We start from the raw sequence: 21,455 nt of genomic DNA on the forward strand, positions 1-21,455 counted from the left end.
TTGATAGTAACCGTGATCACTTGGCACAGGTAGGCAGTCCCTTGGTTTTAAAGCTGTGCTTTTGCTCTCAACTCCCAGATTTATTTTGCAATCCAGATTTTCTTGCACTCTGGATTTATGCATCCAACTACAGGTTTTAACAGCTCTATTTGGACCCCTCACAAACATAGGGTTCTCAAAACTAGACATTCCCCCGCCCCATGCTCTCCAAATCTGCATTTTCTATAGTCTTTTCCACTTCAGCTAAGGCACTTCTGTTTTCTAGTTGTCCAGGCAAAAAAAAAAAAGAAAACAAAATCACTTCATGTTATCCTTGTTGCTTTTACTATTTGGTGTAGTCTATTAGGAAATCACGCTTACTTTAGCTTCAAAATATTCCAGGATGTGGCCATTCAGCACAGTCTCTGCCTCTCCTGCCTGAGCCACCATCGTCTTATTTTGAAGAATTACACCAGCTTCCTAACTGCTCTCCGTGGTGTTTTGCCTCCCTAGAATCCATTTTCCACCCAGCAGATTCATCTTTTAAAAAGAACCTTACATTTACATACAGAAAATTGCACATATTATGGGTTTGTGGTGAATTTTCACAACTTGATCACATCTATGTATGCTGTACCCAGAGCTGAAATCGGCATGTGACTAGCTACTCCTCACATCCACCTGCAGACACTGATCCCCCAAGGATGACCACTGTCTAAGAGCACAGGTTAGTCTAGTCTGTTGTTAAACTTCATGTAAATGGAATCATATAATGTGTAAGTTGAGTCTGTCTTTTATGCAACATTATGTGTGTGAGATCCATCCACAATGGTGCGTGAAATTTGGTTTCTTCTCATTGCTGGGAACTATTCAGTTGTGTTCAGTTTAGTCGCTCAGTTGTGTCCGACTCCTGGCAACCCCATGGACTGCAGCATGCCGGGCTTCCCTGTCCATCACCAATTCCCGGAGCTTGCTCAAACGCATGTCCATCGAGTCGGTGATGCCATCCAACCATCTCATCTTCTGTGTTAATATACCACAATTTATTAGGGCTTTCTTGGTGGTGCAGACAGTAAAGAACCTGCCTGCAGTGTGGGAAACCCAGGTTTGATCCCTGGGTTAGGAAGATCCCTGGAGAAGGAAATGGCAACCCACTCCCATATTCTTGCCTGGAGAATCCCATGGAAGGAGAGGAGCCTGGTGGGTTACAGTCCATGGGCTTGCAAAGAGTCAGACACGACTAAGCGACTAACACATACACACCACAATTTATTGATCTGTTCTACTGTTGATGGACTTTCAGATAGTTCCCAGTGTTTGGCTGTTATAAATCATGCTGCTATGAATGTTCTAGTACCTGGCTTTTGAGAAATACATGTATACATTTATGTATAAATTTATGATGGGGATATACCTAGGAGTGAGATTTTTGATTCAGTATGTACTAGCCTCATGGTGTGTATGCTCAGTCATGTCTGACTCTTTGCGACCCCACGGACTGTAGCCCACCAGGCTCTTCTGTCCATGGAATTTCCCAGGCAAGAAGACTGGAGTGGGTTACCATTTCCTTTTCCAGGGGATCTTCCCGACCCAGGGATTGAACCGGGGTCTCCTGCATTGCAGGCAGATTCTTTGCCACGCCACCTGGAAAGTCCAGTGTTAGTGTATATTGTCTCAGCCTTAACATATAGTATATATATATATCTATCTATAAGCCTTAGCATATATTGCCAGTTTTTTTTTTTGGCAAGTGATTGTACACCAGCAAGTGATCTTTTAAAGAGTAAAAGTTAACTCCTATTGCTGTAACTCATTTGAAGACCCATGGTTCATTAGCTCATGCAGAGTAATAGCAAAAGTACTTAAATGCACATAAGGCCCTAAATAGCTGGTTTTCCAGCTTGTCTTTGAACATGCTAAGCGCATGTACATCTTAGGGCCTTTGCATTAGCTGCTTTCCCACCTCCTCCGTTCTTTTGCCACATATCTGCATGGACTTCTCCCTTATTAACTCCAGATGTCTGCTTAAATGCCACCAACATATATAAATGCTGGAAAAATTTCATGGACAGGAGCCTGGGGAGCTACAGTACATAGAGTTGTGGAGAGTCAGACGTGACTGAGCATGCACACATCCATCTGTGTATTTTGCATTACTTTTCTTCTTACCACTTAATTCTTGGCCTATCTGTATGTTTAATATATCTAAAATATTTTGTGTGTCCCCACTAGACTTAGTTTTTTGTTAATTGCTTATCAGAAACAGTGGACATTAATAGCTTCCCAGTAAATAGTTGAATGAATAAATGAATTCAGGAAATAGTTCTAGTTGTAATAGATATAAGGCATCTAGAAATAGAAATTTGGGGAGAATGGAAGTAAGGCAAATGAGGTTAAAAATAGGTGAAAATTTTAATTTTTATTAAAATAATAGCTTCAAAAGACACTGGGCTTATGATTCAAAAATAGCAGCCTTCTGTCTCCTCCCAACTCCCCAGATTTGACTACTTTCTAGCTGTTTCTTATGCTATTAAATTTGATATTTAAAAAATCTATGGTTAAATCGCTGTCTTTTATATTTCAGTTTTAGATCTTATTTGAGGGCTTTCTACACTGGAAGATACAGATCTACTTTTCTTAAACTTCTTTCTCCCTCCAGCACACACACTCTTTACCCCTATCCTCCCAGTATAATTGTCCAAAATTTAAAAATGTTTTTAAGTTGTTAAAACATGCTTTCAGTTGTCTTCACAAATGTCACTTTCTCGGGGAATTGTTCTCTAGCTTCTCATGTCAAATGTTTAGTGTATACATTATTGTAAACATAAAAGTTTTTCTATATGAGCCAGGTTATATGTTATGATCACATCTTAGGTTTTTTTTTTTTCCTGGAATTTGCCATAATTCTGATTTTTTTTGTTTGCTTATTCTTCTTCACATAACTAACTTCCTACCCTCATACTCCTTGCCAGGATTCTAACACACATTGGGTTATATATTAGTTCTTTAGGTTGTTTTGGAAGCATTTGTCCTAGAATTGCCAACAGTAACTATAGAACTGTAGCAGCCTGTTGCTCTGAATCTTCCCTTCACAAATTAACCTAAAAATTATCTTTTTTCCTATGTTTAAATCCTTCACTTCTGGATCCCAAATCAGAGTCTTTCTTGGTTTACTCATTTCTCTTGGGAGGACATATCCTTCAGTGGTTTCCAGAGAAAAGATACAGGAATAGTAATTTTTAAAGATCTTGTGTATAAGTTATCTGTTGCCATAGTAATGCTGCATGGCAGATGACTGAGAAACATCAGTTGCTCACAATAAGTATTTGTTCAAAACATTTCTAGGGTGGTTGGTTTGGGGGCTCTGCTGACTTCAGGAGTTTGGCTATCTTTTGGTTTTGGCTGGGACAATTGGTGTGACCTAGCTCTGTTTCAGGAGTCTCATCCTCCCTGGGGACAGGCAGTCTAGCCAAGGTGTGATATTTACCTGGTGATGGCAGAAGGCAACCAGGTAAGCTTACGTGCCTTTCTTGTATTTTAAATATACCAGCCGACTATAGTTCCAAAATAAGTTGTTTTTAAATGTGTAACTTATTTGACCAAAAATAAATATCTGTGCAAATATGCAGAGAAAAAATTTAAGATAAGCAGCGTCCTTCAGATACCGGATTAAATGTTACTTTCTCAAGAGGTGGTGTTCTTTCCCTTCTTGTATTAGGTAAAATTCTCCTCTAAGTCTTTTAACATTGTTACTGTTCTTTCACAGTATTTATCACACTAGTTATTTGTTCATACTGCTCTATCCCTCTAGAACTTAACTTTCCTGGAAGACAGGGGCCATGTCTTTCAGAGGGTTAGCCTAGAGCCTGCCATAGTGAAGTATACAATACATGTTAGCTAAATGAGTCTGGTTACATGTCAGGAACAGGAAATATTAGGATTCTTTTTATTGAATCTTTGTATGTGCAGTGTGTCCCTTCTTCAAGAATTTGGCAGAAAAGAGGAAAAACATTACCAATTTGTGGGAAAGATAAGCTCGCTTCTCTTTGGGCTTTTTGGTGGGTGGCTGCACTCCCCTGAGTAATCAAGGCTGTGAAGCTTTGATTAGTAGTGTATTGTTTGTGGCTTTAGGGCCTTTAGATTACAAGGAATTGTTTTCAACAGTGTGTTAGTTACGACTCTGGGACTTGTAAACAGCTGGAAACAAGCGTGTTTCTACTGGTATATATGAATGTTTATTATTCTGAATTAGATGACAGTACTTTGATATTTCAGATGAGTGTTTGAAGAACATGTGTTTAAACTCAGCGACTGAGTTGCAGTACACTTCTGTGATTGGTACTGTATTCTGTAAACTTCTACTGTAGTGTGAACTTTTGAATGTATAAAAAATTAACCTTAAACGAACCTAAGTTATAGAAGATCTTCTCTAAATGAACTCAGAAACTAACTGTAAAAAAACCGTTCCTCAAACCTGAGCTTTGTAGGTTTAAATAACTATCCAATTTACAATGTACTATTTAATCATTTCCCAGCTTTTTCATAATTTGCAAAGATTCATATATTTGTGACCCACTGTTTGATCAACACAGACATTGACTTTGTTTAGACAGGAACTTGTGATAGAGCTAGAAATTTGTACCCAGGATTGAAGCAGACCTTGCTTGGGTGTGGTCTAAATATTTCTATTTCTTATTAATGCCAAGTTTTTGTCTTCTGCTTTTTTGATCAATTAAAATGGTAAATGTAGGTGATCTTTTATATAATGAAATTTTAGATCTTAAAGGGACAATAACATCTCAGTCTAACCTTTCCATTTTATATAGCACTTGGGTTGTAAGTTTTATGAGAATGCTGTTGACTGGCAGTAGTTGTTCAGTAAATATTTGTTGAATGAGTAAATAAACAAATGTACATTATAGGTAAAGAATGAAGACAAGAGATTTTAGAGATTCAGTTCAGTTGCTCAGTGGTGTCCGACTCTTGGCGACTCCATGGACTGCAGCACGCCAGGCCTCCCTGTCCCTCACCAATTCCCTGAGTTTACCCAAACTCATGTCCATTGAATCGGTGATGCCATCCAACCATCTTGTCCTCTGTCGTTCCCTTCTCCTCCTGCCCTCAATCTTTCCCAGCATCAGGGTCTTTTCAGATGAGTCAGCTCTTTGCATCAGGTGGCCAAAGTACTGGAGTTTCAGCTTCAACATCAGTCATCCCAATGAATACTCAGGACTGATCTCCTTTAGGATAGACTGGTTTGATCTTGCAGTCCAAAGGACTCTCAAGAGTCTTCTCCAACACCGCAGTTCAAACGCATCAATTCTTCAGTGCTCAGCTTTCTTTATAGTCCAACTCTCACATCCATACGTGACTACTGGAAAAACCAAAACTTTGAGTAGATGGACCTTTGTCGGCAAAGCAATGTCTCTGATTTTTAATATGCTGTCTAGGTTGGTCATAACTTTCCTTCCAAGGAGTAAGCATCTTTTAATTTCATGGCTGCAGTCACCATCTGCAGTGATTTTGGAGCCCAAAAAAATAAAGTCAGGATTCAAAAAGCTTATATAATTAGTGGGACAGCCAAGGCTAAATGGGCCAATTTAAGAAAGCTGAAGAGTAGCATGACTATAGAAAGTGTTATAAATAAATAGAATTCAGAGAAATACTAGTAAAAATAATTTCTATTATCATAGTTCCCAGTAACCATTAATGGAATTCCAATATTTTAAGCTATAGCAGTGGCTCCAAATATGTGTTCAAAATTTTTGCAGGGAAAAAAAAAATTGATGTTATTAGTGATTTTAAAGAAGTATGTATAAAAAGTTCACGAAATATTCTCTCTTTCTTTGACAGTTCAAGTCCGCAATATAACTTAAATGTAATTGTGTGACTACATTTTAGTCATTGTTAAGGACTGAAAGACTGAATTTTGCTAACACTTTCTAACACGTAAAAATGTAAAAGAGAAAGATCTTTCTTTTCTACAGCAAGTGGACAAAATTCTTGCTTTGTGTAGGAAATCTTGGCAGATCTTGAGAATTCTGAATTGCTCTAATTGTTTTGTCTTTTTTTTTCCCCTCAGAAGAATTTTAATAGTTTGTTGTTTGTTTTTTTTTTTTCTTTCTACATGATTTTCCTCTTCTCACCCTCATGTTTAACTTATTTAGGACTCCTCTTCTGTATTTACATAGTTTGTCTGATATAGTCAATTCTTCTTAAAACATTATGGAGAACACACAAGTTATTTTTCCTCCCAGTTCTCATCATCAGAGTTAGATATCAGAAGTCTTTCTGGTCCCTTGCTTCTGTGTGAATGACCCAAGACAGGCTGGAAGACCAGTCTCATGTGTGTTCTCTTTGGTATTCTCTGGGTGTATTCTTGGCTAATGTGCCACTCTGTACCGCTTCAGATTCTTCCTTGGGTTCTCACTGACTACTCTTAGTCATATTCCTTCTAGTCATCAATTCCTCCAGTGTCACGACCAAGTCATCAGTACCCAGAAGCGCCTAGTGTTTAAGTAAGCACTTAATGGCTTATTCCACAATAGTGTCTTTGTTTTGGTTTTAAATTACTAGATCAGATTGATGAAAAAGCTTTTTAAGCTACAGTGTTATCAGTTCACAACATGTCGTGACTGAACATGACTGAACAAGGGACAGTCGTAAAAGCAGAATTGGGAGCATGGAGGACTTGCCTGGTTCTCTAAGCAGAGAATAAGCATGGAAAGTTATGACCAACCTAGATAGCATATTCAAAAGCAGAGACATTACTTTGCCGACACAGGTCCATCTAGTCAAGGCTATGGTTTTTCCAGTGGTCATGTATGGATGTGAGAGTTGGACTGTGAAGAAGGCTGAGCACCGAAGAATTGATGCCTTTGAACTGTGGTGTTGGAGAAGACTCTTGAGAGTCCCTTGGACTGCAAGGAGATCCAACCAGTCCATTCTGAAGGAGATCAGCCCTGGGATTTCTTTGGAGGGAATGATGCTAAAGTTGAAACTCCAGTACTTTGGCCACCTCATGCAAAGAGTTGACTCATTGGAAAAGACTGTGATGCTGGGAGGGATTGGGGGCAGGAGGAGAAGGGGACGACAGAGGATGAGATGGCTGGATGGCATCACTGACTCGATGGACGTGAGTCTGAGTGAACTCCAGGAGTTGGTGATGGACAGGGAGGCCTTGTGTGCTGCGATTCATGGGGTCGCAAAGAGTCGGACACGACTGAGCGACTGAACTGAACTAAACCAACTGATGAGAGGCCTCAGACTTTGTATCATCCGTCACCTTGGAAACCCATAGTTTCTTATGCCCGCTGAACTGGGTCTGAGTCCTGGACGTTATTCTGCGCTTGTCCTGATTCACTCACCTGAAGTGTTCAGTGCCTGTTTTGGTTTATAGGACACAGATTAGCTGTGAGGTTCCAGCTGCCCTGTTTTACTTGGAAAAGGTCCTCGTGTCTTGCCACTGAAACCTAAAGATGACAAAAATGGTGCATTTGCTTTAGATTTGAGGGTGGGTAGCTCAGATGGTAAAGCGTCTGTCTACAATGCGGGAGACCCGGGTTTGAGCCCTAGGTTGGGAAGATCCCCTGGAGAAGGAAATGGCAATCCACTCCAGTACTATTGCCTGGAAAATCCCATTGACAGAGGAGCCTGGTAGGCTACAGTCTATGGGGTCGCAAAGAGTCAGACACGACTGAGTGACTTCACTTCACTTTGAGTGTGGGTAGTCCCCGTTGGCTTAGTGGATAAAAAATCTGCCTGCAGTGCTAGAGACACAGAAGACGCGGATTCGATCCCTGAGTTGGAACAACAGGGTCACAAAGACACAACTGAGTGGCTAAGCACGCATGCATGCAGTGATGGTATTTTGTGAGACCTCAGAAGCCCAAACTGGACCCAACGTGAAAGTTACAAGGAAGTCAGTTTTAGCCTAATTCCAGCAGAATTTCTAAGTAGAGCTGTTAGAAAGTGTTTTGAGTTGGCTCCAGATGTATAGTTACATTGGGTGATTCAGCAGAAGGTAGATAAGCAAATTGGAGAGTTTTGTTGGGCAGTGTGGGTGAGGGGCTAGATGATACACTAGTGGTGAGATTTTTGACTCAGGTGTAAATGTTCAGGTTGCAGACTAATTCAGAGAGCAGACAAGTTGACAAACCTGGCGATTTGTTAGTAAGGTGAATTTGCCAAGGGAGGGTGTACTTGAAAGAGCAGAAGCCCAGACACCAAAGCCTGTATTTAAAAGGTGAAAGCAGAAAGTGGAACTGCTGAAGGAAAACATTGAGAGGAAGAAAACTGAAATAGTTTAGAGTACAAAGGCCAAGGGGAGAGAGTTGGAAGAAGAAATAAGAGAATAACATAGAAACTGGTTTACCCTGAAGCAGTTGTCCCCGAGGTGAGTTGCATGCATAGCTAACAGATTGCAGTAGGACTCGCATGTTTATTCAAACATAAGTATATAAACACTTAAGTGAAGTCGCTCAGTCATATCCGACTCTTTTCGACCCCATAGACTGCAGCCTACCAGGCTCCTCTGTCCATGGGATTTTCCAGGCAATAGTACTGGAGTGGATTGCCATTTCCTTCTCCAGGGGATCTTCCCAACTCAGGGCTCGAACCCGGGTCTCCCGCATTGTAGACAGACGCCTTTACTGTCTGAGCCACCAGGGAAGTTACTTAAGCTTATTATTGAAGGTATTTCTTAATGTACATAATGCATTAATTTAGTAATATTTGTGTATAATTAATAATATAGAAGAGACATGGTCAACATTTAACTAACAGAATATGCAGTAAAAAATGATTTGAGTCCTCTGTCCAAAAAATAAAATGCTCTAGGTCTCTTCCATGCTTGCTGCTGCTGCTAAGTCGCTTCAGTCGTGTCCGACTCTGTGCAACCCCATAGACGGCAGCCCACCAGGCTCCCCTGTCCCTGGGATTCTCCAGGTAAGAACACTGGAATGGGTTGCCATTTCCTCCTCCAAGGCATGAAAGTAAAAAGTGAAAGTGAAGTCATTCAGTCGTGTTCGACTCTTAGCGACCCCACGGACTGCAGCCTACCAGACTCCTCTGTCCATGGAATTTTCCAGGCAAGAGTACTGGAGTGGGGTGCCATTGCCTTCTCTGCTTCCATGCTTATAGATATCCAATTTAAGTTAAATTTTTTTTTGTTTTAAAACAATAAAATTTGCCATATTAGCCATCTTTAAACACACAGTTCTGTGGTATTAAATATATTCACATTGTTGTGTAATCATGACCTCTTTCTATCTCCATAATTCTTTTCATCTTATAAAACTGCAACTCTATACCCACTAAACAGTAACTCTCATTTTCCCCCTACCCACATCCCCTGGTAACCACCGTTCTACCTTCTTTCCTCATGATTTTTTGACTACCTGAAGTACCTCATATAAGTGGAATCAGACACTATTTGCCTTTTGGTATTTTTGGCAAATACAAAAAGGCTTAATTAGCAGAATGTCCTCAAGATTATTGCAGTGTATTGCAGAATTTCCTTCCTTTTTAGGATATTCCATTATGTATACATGCCACATTTTCTTTATCTAGTTTTCAGTCCGTGGACACTGGCTTGCTTCTTTGTTTTGGTTATTGTGAATAACATTGCTATGAATATGGGAATGAAGCCAGCTCCCCCACACCCTCCTCGGGTTTTTCTTTTTAGTACAGACCTGGAAGTGGAATTGCTGGATCATATCTCAATTCTACTGCTAATTTTTGGAGGGACTACCAGCAGTTTTCTATAGCGCCTGGACAATTTTACTTTCTCCATGTCTTTGTCTATATTTATTTTCTGGTTTTTCAATAGTAGCCATCCCACTGGGTATGAGGTGGCATCTCATGGTAGTTTCAATTTGCTTTTCCTGAATGACTAGTAGTGTTGAACATCTTTTTGTGTACTTCATGGCCATTCATAGATCTTTAGAGAAATGTCTATTCAAGTCCTTTGCCCATTTTTAAATGGGTTGTTTTATTGTTCGAGCTTTAGGAGTTATATATGCTGGGTATTATTCCTTTATTAGATAATTTGTAAATATTTTCTCCCATACTGTGGGTTGCTGTTTTACTCTTATAGTATCTTTTGATGTACAACATTTAAAATTTTCCCAGCAACCTATTTGTCTATTTTTTTCCTTTTGTTTACTATGCCATTGGTATCATATCTAAGAAATCATTGCCCAATCCACTGTTGGGAGGCTTTTGTCCTATATTTTCTTCTAAGAGTTTTATACTTTTAGGGCTCATATTTAGGTCCTTGATCCATTTTTTGAGTTAATTTTTGTATATGGTGTTAGATAAAGATACAGCTTAATTCTCATGCATGTGGATATCCATTTTTCCCAGAAATATTTGTTGAAAAGAATATCCTTTCCCCACTGAAGTTTTGGCACCCTTATCAAAAATTATTTGTCCATATATGCAAGGATTTTATTTCTGGGCCCTCTAGTAGATTGCATTGTGTATATGTCTGTCTGTTTACTAATGCCACACTTCTTTGATTATTGTAACTTTGTGGTAAATTTTGAATTCAGGAAGTATGTCTTCCAGTTTTATTCTTTTTCAAGATTGTTTTGGCTACTTGGGGTCATTTTGAGATTCCATATGAATTTTAGGATGGGTTTTTTTGTTTTGTTTTTCCTATTTTTGCAAAAATCATGATTGGGATTTTGGTAGGGATTGCATTGAATCTATAGTAGCTTTGGGTAGTATGGACATCTTAATAGTGTTAAGATTTCCAATTAATGATCTTGGGATGTTTCTATTTATGGCCTTAATTTCTTTTTATCAATATTTGTAATTATCATTGTACAAATCTTTCTATTGGCTGACTCCTAAGTATTTTATTCTTTTTGATACTATTGTGTATAGAATTGTTTCTGTGAACAGAATTGTCTTTGTAATTTTTTACCTTTTTAAATTGTTCATTGTTATATACAGAGAAATGAAACTGAATTTTTTTCTGTGTTGGCTTTTGTGTTTTGCCACTTTAATGAATTTGTTTTAATAGTTTTTTGGTATGTCTGGAATCTTTAGGATTTTCTACATATAAGATCATATCATCTGCAAAGAGAATTTTACTTCTTTTCCAATTTGGATGCCTTTCTTTTTCTAGCCTAATTGCTCTGAGTGAACCTCAAATACTGTGTTGAGCTGAAATGCTGAAAGTGGGTATCCTTGCCTTGGTCCTGATATTAGAGGAAATGCTTTCAGCCTTGAACCATTGAAGATGATGATCTCCATGGGTTTTCACATACAGCTTTTATTATGTTGAAGTAGTTTCCTTCTGTTTGTAGTTTGAATGTTCTTATCATGAAAGGGTGTTGAATTTCTGTCAAATTCTTTTTCTGCTCAATTAAGATGATCATGTGGATATTCTTCCTTCATTCTGTTGATATGGTGTACTACCTTTTTGGTCTGTTAAACTATCCTTACATTTCAGGAATAAATCCTACTTGTTCATGGTATATAATCATTTTAATATGCTGCTGACTTCGGTTGCATTTTGTTGAAGGTTTTGGCATCAGTGTTCATAAGGAATATTGGGCTGCAGTTTTCTTACCGTGTCCTTATCCAGCTTTGGTATCAAAGTAATGCTGGCCTCTGAGTGAGTCTGAAAATATCCCCTCCTCTTCAGTCTTTTAGAAAAGTTTGAGAACTTTTGGAGTTAGTTCTTTAAATGTTTAGTAGAATTCATCAGCCAAGCCATCAGGTCCAAGGCTTTTCTTTGGGGATTTTTGATTATTGATTCAGTCTCCTTATTGGCTATAGAAATAACCAGATTTTTTAGTTCTTCATAATTTAATCTTTGTAGCTTTTGTGGTTCTAGCAATTTGTCCCTTTCATCTAGATATGATTTGTTGGCATCCAGTTGTTCACATCTATCCCTTTTATATCTGTAGAACCAGTGCTACTGTCCCTATTTTCATTTCTGATTTTAGTAATGTGAATCTTTACAGCTTTGTCCCCACCCTCTTTGGTTGTTGATGTCACAAAACTAATGTCTTTATACATAATACACTCTAAAATGAACTTATAATTCCTTAAAAATGCACTGATCTAAAATTATATAGAAAAGATTTGGAGTGAGAAACCCAAATTACAGTAATACTAGCTTTTGTACTGTTGTTTTTTCTTTAAATGTTTTAGTCTCTTAAATCATGTAGAAGAATGTAGTTACAGACCACTGTTACAATAATGCTAGGCTTCTGTAATTGTGGATGCACTCAGCTTTATTGAGATTTGTATTTCTCTATAGGCTTCAAAACACTGTCTGGTGTCCTTTCATTTCACCCTGTAGGACTACTTGAGCATTTCTTGCAGGGCAGGTCTGGTGGTTACATACTTTCTCAACTATTGTTTGGGGAAGTCTTGCTTTCTCCCTCACTCTTAAAGGACAGTTTTGCCAGAAACAGAGTTCTCATTTGATAATTTGTTTTCTTCACTTTGCAGTATCAGCCCATTGTCCGCTGTTATTTCTGAACTTTCTGGCAAGAAGTCTGGTAATCTTATTGAGGATCCCTTTATGTGATGGGTCACTTGTGTCTTGTGCTTTCAAGACTCTCTTGTCTTTTGAAAGTTTGATTATAATGTGTCTTGGTGTGGGTTTCTTTATGTTCTTATTTGGAGTCTACAGAGCTCCTTGGATGTTTGTAGTCTGTATTTCATTAAATCTGGGACGTTTTCAGCCATTATTTCTTCAAGTATTCTCTCTTCCCTTTCTCTCTTTTCCCTCTGTGACTTCCTCTATACTTATGTTGATCTTCTTAATGGTGTCCCACAGTTCCCTTAGGCTCTGTTGGCTTTTCTTCCATCTTTTTTCTTTTCTTTAGACTCAGTAATTTCCATTGTCTTATCTTCAAGTTCGCGGAGTCTTCTGTCTACTGAAATCTGCTTTTGAATCCTTCTAAGGAACTTTTCGTTTCAGCTATATACTTTTGAGCTCCATCCAGAACTTCCTTTTGGTTCTGTCATTTTATTGATATTTCCTTTCATTCACACTTTGTTTTCTTGGCTTTTTCCATATCTTTCTTTAGTCTGTTGGGCATCTTTAAGACATTTCCTTTGAAGTCTTTGTCTAGTGTATTAGCCATTATGTCTTTTTTAGGGACAGCATCTATTGATTTTTTTTTTTTTTTTTTTCTCTGAATGAGCCGTACTTTGCTGTTCCTTTGCATGCCTTATGATTTATTTTAATGGACTCTTGAGTATAATAATGTGGTAACTCTGGAAATCAGATTTCCCCTTTCCCTAGGGCTTGCTTGTTTTTCTTATTGTTTGTTTTTGATTTTAATTGTTGTACAGAGTCCCTTTGCTGAGGATCAGCCTGAGATGGGAACCAAAGGTCTTCCCAGGTCTTTTCTGAGCCTTTCTCAGGGCACACATAGTCACTTTCTAATTTTTTTCATATATGCAGTTGTTTTTAAATGTCCTAGTCTTTAATGTCTGGCTCCAAAGGGGAAAAAAGTGAAGAATGAAGGGGGAGAAGGGACCTGGCCTTTCAAATCCCCTGGAAGTCTTCTCGGGTAGAAGGGAAGGGAACTGCAACAGGGTAGGGGAGGCGCAGTGGCTGCTCACCTCTGTGATCAGAAGCAGTTATTGGCAGTCACAGCAGGGACCCCCAGTGTTTGGAGCACAGGGTCCTTCATGCCCACCCTAGTTCCCACAGGCTGTGGGCAGTGGTTCCAGGAACACATGTGCAGTTGTCTGCTAAGGGTCTGGGAATGATGAACGGGTGGCTCCTACTGTGCTAAGAGCCAAAATTGACTGCAGTTCATCACAGTTTATCATCTTACCTTCCCCTGGAAGGTGTAAGCATTCAAGGTTCCAAAATAGTTAAATAGCTTCCACCAGTGCAGTTGGCTAGGTGGGAAGACAGATTCTGGTGTGTTATACTTTGGCGACTTCTCCAGAATCCTCTCCCCCATTTAGTTTTATAATATTCACTCATCATTAGAGCAACTATACCCCAATTAAAAAAAAAAATCATGCTAAGCAAAAGAAGGCAGTCATAAAAGACCATATAACGTATGATCCCATTTATACAGAATGTCTAGAATACATAAATCCATGGAGACAGAAAGAATGTAGATCAGTGGTTGCCTAGGACTGAGCTGGGGGTTGGTGGAAAATAGGGAGTGACTGCTAGCGATTGTGGGGTTTCTTTTTTGGGGGCAATGAAAAGATTTTAAAGCTAGATTCTGTGATGGTTACTTGAAGCCCTTAAACTGTACGCTTCATGTGGATGAACTTTAGGGTATGTAATTTCTAACCCAATAAAGCTGTTTTAAAAAACAAAAAAATAGTCACTTGTCAGATCTTGGCTGCGTATTTCCTTTTTGCCTAACTGTAATGGTTTATATAATGAAGGTCTAGAAACACGTAGAAGATACCATCCTGACTCTGGCTAAGAACTGTCTCGTGAAGGCAGGATCTCCCTTATCTATTGCTGCCTAACAACCACTCCCAAATTTAGTGGCTTAAAACCACCACCACTTTACTGATTGCGATGCTGTGGTTCAGAAATTCATCATAGGTGGTGGTCTCTGCTCCAGTGATGTTTGCTGGGCTCACTCAAGGGGCTGCATTCACCTGGTGGCTGGAAGGTAGGAGGTGGCTTCACTCATGTGTGGCCTTTGTCCTGGTTGTCACCTGGGGTGCCACAGTTCTTCTCCTTGGGCCCTTCTGTCTGCATGGCCTTCTCTCCAGCAGGATAGGCTGAGCTTCTTCACGTGGTGTCTGGTTTCCTGGACGGTGGAAACTGTCAGCTTTCTTAGGCCCAGAGTTGACACAGCTGTCACTTCTGATAATTCTGTTGATTGAGTCACAGGGCAGCTCAAGTTCAGGTAGAGAGGAAACAGACTCTACCTCTTAATGGGAGGAGTAGTCCTGTGTCTGCAGGTTTAGGAGGAGTTGGGGGTACCTGTCTTTGCAGAATATCTACCACAGGAATCTTGGTAGATAGACCACAGGCAGTCACTTGACTCAATGTAGAATCAAAACAATTATACTGAAGTTCTAATTGAATGTGAGCTGTCCAGGGCATCACTTCTCCCCTTTTCGAATGTATGCTCCATGTAGGCAGGGTTTTTTATGTTTGGTTCGTTGCTTTATTCCAGCTGGACAGCAGCACCTGGCTTTGACAGAGGCTCAGTAAGTATCTGTTTTGTGGTGGTGGTAACAGAAGAAGGATTGGTGTGGAGCCACTCCAATAGAGAAGCTGCTCCAAGTCTGGGAAAAGAGTAGTGGGTATGAATCAGTGTCTCAGAGGTGGGGAGACAACATTTATTCACTATTCTGCAACATGAATTGAGGCCGCCTACGCCCGATGTGAGGGGGAAGGAAGAGCCCCTCCCTTGAGGAAGGGGATCCCAATATCTCAGTGCCTGACATGCGCTAAGTCATAGACAAGAGTGGGGTCCTCCGGGGGTGATGGTGGAGGCTTCAGCATGGGTGCTTGGATGGGACTGAGCAAGGTGAGTGTGATGGAAGTGTGACTGAAACAGAGCTGAAGACAACGATAAAAAATGATGGGTATGGGATATGAGTGTGACTGAGAAAGTCCAGAGGCTTGAAAATAGTCACCTACAAGATGTATTTTTCAGATAAATGGTAAGACTCTCCCCCTCTAAGTCCTTAAACATGGGTGTTATGTGATGGAAACTAGATTTGAGTTTCTGAATTTTGGTGCAGAAATTTTTTGTCAAAGAAGGCAGGCCATTCATTATTAGGATTGGTGAATTCACTGATGGTGGTTATTCACCTTATGTAGTTTTAGAATGCTTTAGATGTTTGCAAAGAGCATTGCCAAATACATGTGCTTGGGTGAAAGGGAAAAATAAGAGTACTGGTATGTGGCAGTGTCTTGCTCCCCTTCTTCCTGAGCAAGTGATCTCGGCTCCTGTGTGTGGTGAGTGAACCAGGAAAGAAGAGAGACGAGCGTTCCGAACACTGAGTTCCATTAGGTAAACAGAAGTATTTTTAAAGTCCTCTCCCTGAATCACTTCTGTCCATTCAGACAAGCAAACCCCCGTCGCTGAAGCCCAGGCAACATGTTCGGATGAACCGGGGAACTGTTCGTTATCTTTTCGGTCATCTTGAAAAACTCCTGAAGAAAAGTACTCTTCCTTCAGTGAGTAAGTTCTGTCTTATCTAAAAACGTAGCTGTGGTCTTTTTTCCTTGCCTCTTCCCCTGAGGCTGCTTCAGCAAATAATTTTTTTAAATTGAGGCTGGCCTGTTGTGCCAGGGAAGAAAAAACTCTTGTGTGAGTTCCTAGTTGAAGTGAGTGATGTCTAACTTCACTAAGAAGATGAAACACTTAAATGTACTTTGGGTTTTTTAAAATGTCCTCTTCACTCATTTGTTGAACTCTAGGGCTCCTAGTTCTTTGAAGGTAATTAGTATGGTAGGAAGAGTATCTTTTTTTAAAAAAAATTTGATTTGTGGTCATGCTGCACAGCATGCTGGATCCTAGTTCCCCAAACCAGGGATCGAACCTCTGTCCCCTGCAGTGAAGGCACAGAGTCTTAACCACTGGACCACCAGGGACGTCCCCCGTGTCATTGCAGTCCCTTACATTTCCAGTCCCTTGGGCTTTCAGGTGGACCGGGCATAAGGCCGGTGATAGCAGTGAGGAGAGAACAAGCCCAGTTCCTAATCTAGAACACTCGTCACCAACCCTGCATACTGCGTTTCTTTTGTGTAATCTTTTTTTTAGCCTGTTAGTTCATGTCTTTTGTTAACCAGTGTAAAATTACTTGTTTTCTGGTTTCTTGAAACAGCAGATCAGACCACATAGGCCACAATAGCATCTGTCAAAGTGACTGGCCATAAAAGCCAGCACCCACATTCATCTGAAGGGCACTCCCTCGGAAGGTGGCTTATTTTTACCATTCTCATCTACCTTACCGTATTTTGGGACAGCCAGCTTAACCTTCTTTCCCTCATTCTTTTCGGAGTGGTGTAAGATTCTCTCTCAGCACCACCACACAAGATGAAGAGTAGCCTCCTTTGGATGTTGAAGTCAGAGTCCGTCTTCCAGTTGCTTGCCAGCAAAGAGAAGTCTTTGATCAGAAGGAAATTCCTTATCCTGGATCCTGGTCTTTACATTTTCTGTTGTATCCGGGGGTTCAACCTCCAGAGTGATGGTCATCATGGTAACCTGCATCTTGGCTGCTTTTCCTTGGTGGGTGGTGGATTTAGTGTAACCTCGATCCTCTTTCTGACCTGTCCACTTTTTGAATTGTGAGGTGTGAGAGGAGTGTCTTCATCCCTTCCTTAACGTGCTGTGCCTCGACTGGTTGTTTGAGGGGGTGGACTTTTAAAGATCTTTGCAGAAATGTACTATATTGTTTCTTTTACCCCATCCTCCAACCAAACAGAGAGGTTTCCTTATCGTTGGAGAGTGAGAAGAGATCTCTAAGACTGAGACCTGTCAGGAAGGAAGAACTCTCCCTCTACCCTTTTAGGTTCTTCTCTCTAGGCTAGGAATTAAATTGACATGAGTCAGATCAACAGAAGAAACTAAAACTTTTAAAATTTATTTTTAAAATTAAAGGAAAATTGTTTTACAGAATTGTCTTGGTTTCTTCTAAACATCAACATGAATCAGTCATAGGCATACATATGTATATGTATCCCCTCCCTCTTGAACCCCCCTCCCACCTTCCTTCCCACGCCTCTAGGTTGTTATGGAGCCCCAGTTTGAGTTCCTTGAGTTGTGCAGCAAATTCCCACTGGCTATCTATTTTACACATGATAATGTAAATTTCCATGTTTAGAAAAACTAAAATTTAATTTTGGATTGCCAGATGGGTTGAGGATATGGAGGGGAGAGAAATAGGTAAGGGATATTAACAGGTACAAACTTCCAGTTGCAAAATAAATGAGTCACAGTCATGAAATGTACGATATGGGATATAATCAATAATTATGTAGTATCTTTGTATGGTGATAGGTCATAATCACTTATTGTAGTAATCCTTTTGAAATGTTTAGAATTATCAAATCACTGTTGTGTAATAGGAACTAACATTTAATAATAGGTTAACTATATTTCAAGAATAAACCACAGATCAAATTTGTGGTTACTGGAGGTGGAGGGGAGAAGGAAGAGGAATTGGATGAAGGCAATGAAAAAGTAGCAACTTCCAGTTATCAGAAAAAGAAGTCCTAAGGAACCTGATTAAACTTAAAAGCTTTTTGCACAGCAAAGGAAACTATAAGCAAGGTGAAAAGACAACCCTCAGAATGGGAGAAAATAGCAAATGAGATAACTGACAAAGGATTAATTTCCAAAATATACAAGCAGCTCAGACAACTCAATGCCAGAAAAACAAACAACTCAATCAAAAAGTGGGGAGAAGACCTAAAGAAGACATTTCTCCAAAAAAGGCATATAGATGGCTAACAAGCACATGAAAAGATGCTCAACATCACTCATTATTAGAGAAACGCAAATCAAAACTACAATGAGATACCACCTTACACCGGTCAGAATGGCCATCATCTAAAGGTCTACAAACAATAAATGCTGGAGAGGGTGTGGAGAAAAGGGAATGCTTTTTCACTGTTGGTGGGAATGTAAATTGATGCAGCTACTATGGAAGATTATATGGAGATTCCTTAAAAAAAACGAGGAATAAAACTACCATATGACCCAGCAATCCCACTGCTAGGCATATACCCTGAGAAAACCAAAATTGAAAGAGACACATGTATCCCATTGTTCATTGCAGGACTGTTCATTGCAGGACTATTATTCATAATAGCTAGATACATGGGAAAGAGACATGTATCCCATTGTTCATTGCAGGACTATTATTTATAATAGCTAGAACATGGAAGCAACCTAGATGTCCACTGACAGATGAATGGATAAAGAAGTTGTGGTACATATTTCACAATGGAACAGTACTCAGCCATAAAAAGGAATGCCTTTGGGTCAGTTCTAATGAGGTGAATGAACCTAGAACCTATTAAACAGAGTGAAGTAAGTCAGAAAGAGAAAGATAAATACATATTCTAATGCATATGTACGGAATCTAGAAAAATGGTACTGAAGAATTTATTTACAGGGCAGCAGCAGTGGAGAAACAGACATAGAGAATGAACTTCTGGACGTGGAGAGAGGGGAGGAGAGGGTGAGATGTATGGAAAGAGTAACATGGAAACTTACATTACCATATGTAAACTAGATAGCCAATGGGAATTTGCTGTATGGCTCAGGAAACTCAAACAGTGGCTCTGTATCAACCTAGAAGGGTGGGATGGGGAGGGAGGTTTAAAAGGGAGGGGCTATATGTATACCTATGGCTGATTCATGTTGAAGTTTGACAGAAAACAGCAAAATTCTGTAAAGTAATTATCCTTCAATTAAAAAAAGAAGTCCTAGGGATGTGACAGTTAATACTGTGTTACATATGAAAGTTGTTAGGATTTACTACCAAGAATTTTCATCACAAGGAAAAACTTTTTGTATCTATATGAGATGATGAATGTTTACTAATTATAACAAGATTAGTAAACATTCATCATCTCATGGATATTTTGTGATGATTTCATGATGTCAAATTATAATACTATACATCTTAAACTTATGCACTGCTGATGTATGTTAAGTATATATCATAAAATTGGAAGAAAAGTATTTGTTACACATGAAAATTGCATATATGTGAGAGGGTCATCGTCCCTATATATGTGAGCGGTTGAGAGACAGAAAGGTAAAATGAAGTACACATGCCATCCTGAACTAAGAAATGGTGTAAGGTGCTGGGCTGGGGCCTCAGAAATTGTGGTCCTAGGAAATTTGTCATTTTCAATGAGTGTGTTCTCTCTCTTCTTCTCTCTCATGAAATCCTTTCTAGCTAAAATGAGATAGAGATAATTGGAGGAAATAAGACATTGATTAAAATGGATATTTTTATGAATTATTTTGGATTGCCTTCTTTTTAAATTGTGGTATATGATCTCAGGATTTGAACTGTGACGTCTGATTTTCTCCCATTACGGTGATCTCCCACGTTTCGTCATTGGTTTGCTTAGCTCTTAGAATTTTGATTACTTTGTTTCTTAGTTTCCATCCTATGTTAAAAAGCCATACTAACTTTAAAAATATTTGAGGGAGTAGAGGGAAGGCCGGTCTAAACTAACTAGCTTAAAATTATAAACACAGTATTTTTCTTTTTTTAACTGCTTTAAAAATTTTTACATATCCAGTATATTTTACTCTTTTAAGGTTCTCATTAATTATCTATTTTATACATAGTGTCAACAGTGTATATATGTCAATCTCAGTCTCCCAATTTGCCTCGCCCCACCCTCCCCTTACCCCTTGGTATCCATACGTTTGTTCTTTGTCTCTATCTCTATTTCTGCTTTGTAAATTGTCTATACATGTTTTCAGATTCCACATATATGCATGGGATAATATGTGATATTTGTTTTTCTCTTTCTGACTTCACTCTGTATTAGTCTCTCTTTTCAACTGTGTCTCTACAAATGACCCAGTTTCGTTCCTTTTTCTGACTAGTGTTCCACTGTGTTTATGGACCACATCTTCTTCATCCATTCCTCTGCTGACGGACATTTAGATTGTTTCCATGTCCTGGCTCTTGTAAATAGTGCGACAGTGAATGTTGGAGTGCGTGTGTCTTTTTGAATTAGGCTTTTCTCTGGGAATATGCCCAGTAGTGGGATTGCTGGGTCGCATGGTAGTTCCATTTTTAGTTCTGTAAGGAGCCTCCATAGTGTTCTCCATAGTGGATTTATCAGTTTACATTCCCACTAGCAGTAGGAAGATTCCGTTTCCTCCACACCCTCTCCATCATTTACCGTGTGTGGACTTTGGGATGATGGCCATTCTGACCAGTGTGAGCTGATACTTCATTGTAGTTTTGATTTACATTTCTCTAATAATGAATGATGTTGAGTGTCTTTCCATGTGTTTGGCCATCTGTACGTCTTCTTTGGAGAAATGTCTGTTTAGGTCTTCCACCCATTTTTTGATTAGGCTGTTTTTTTGATATGGAGATGCATGAGCTGTTTGTTTATTTGGAGATTAATCCTTTGTCACTTGCTTTGCTAAACAGTATTTTTCAAGGAATGTATATTATCATTTGTGTGTATATGTGTATATCAGTTCAGTTGCTCAGTCATGTCCAACTCTTTGTGACCGCATGGACTGTAGCACGCCAGGCTTTCCTGTCCATCACCAACTCCCGGAGCCTACTCAAACTCATATCCATTGCATTGGTGATGCTGTCCAACCAGCTCATCCTCTGTTGTCCCCTTCTCCCACCTTCAATCTTTCCCAGCATCAGTGTCTTTTCCAATGAGTCAGCTCTTCGCATCAGGTGACCAAAGGATTGGAGTTTCAGCTTCAGCATGAGTCCTTCCAATGAATATGCAGGACTGATCTCCTTTAGGATGGACTGGTTGGATCTCCTTGCTGTCC

General features: G+C 39.5%; 1 protein-coding gene and 1 pseudogene across 4 annotated transcripts in view; one reads left to right on the forward strand and one right to left on the reverse strand.

Moving 5' to 3' along the window:
* Positions 1–21,455, forward strand: part of CNNM2 (cyclin and CBS domain divalent metal cation transport mediator 2) — a 184,070-nt gene that overhangs the window by 55,237 nt on the left and 107,378 nt on the right. Inside the window, exon 2 of one of the 4 annotated variants that reach the window (XM_070780750.1) lies at positions 1–19,243. This exon is cut by the window's left edge and continues 45,286 nt beyond it. The exons of the other annotated variants lie outside the window; for them this stretch is intronic. The gene's annotated coding sequence lies outside the window, so the exon portion shown is untranslated. Of the gene's footprint in view, positions 19,244–21,455 lie in introns of those variants that run through there. 4 annotated transcript variants of the gene reach the window in all.
* On the reverse strand, positions 16,752–17,165 carry LOC109579079 (ubiquitin-ribosomal protein eS31 fusion protein-like; annotated as a pseudogene).

This window comes from Bos indicus, chromosome 26 (assembly GCF_029378745.1).
Source record: "Bos indicus isolate NIAB-ARS_2022 breed Sahiwal x Tharparkar chromosome 26, NIAB-ARS_B.indTharparkar_mat_pri_1.0, whole genome shotgun sequence".
NCBI classification, from domain to species: Eukaryota; Metazoa; Chordata; class Mammalia; order Artiodactyla; family Bovidae; genus Bos; species Bos indicus.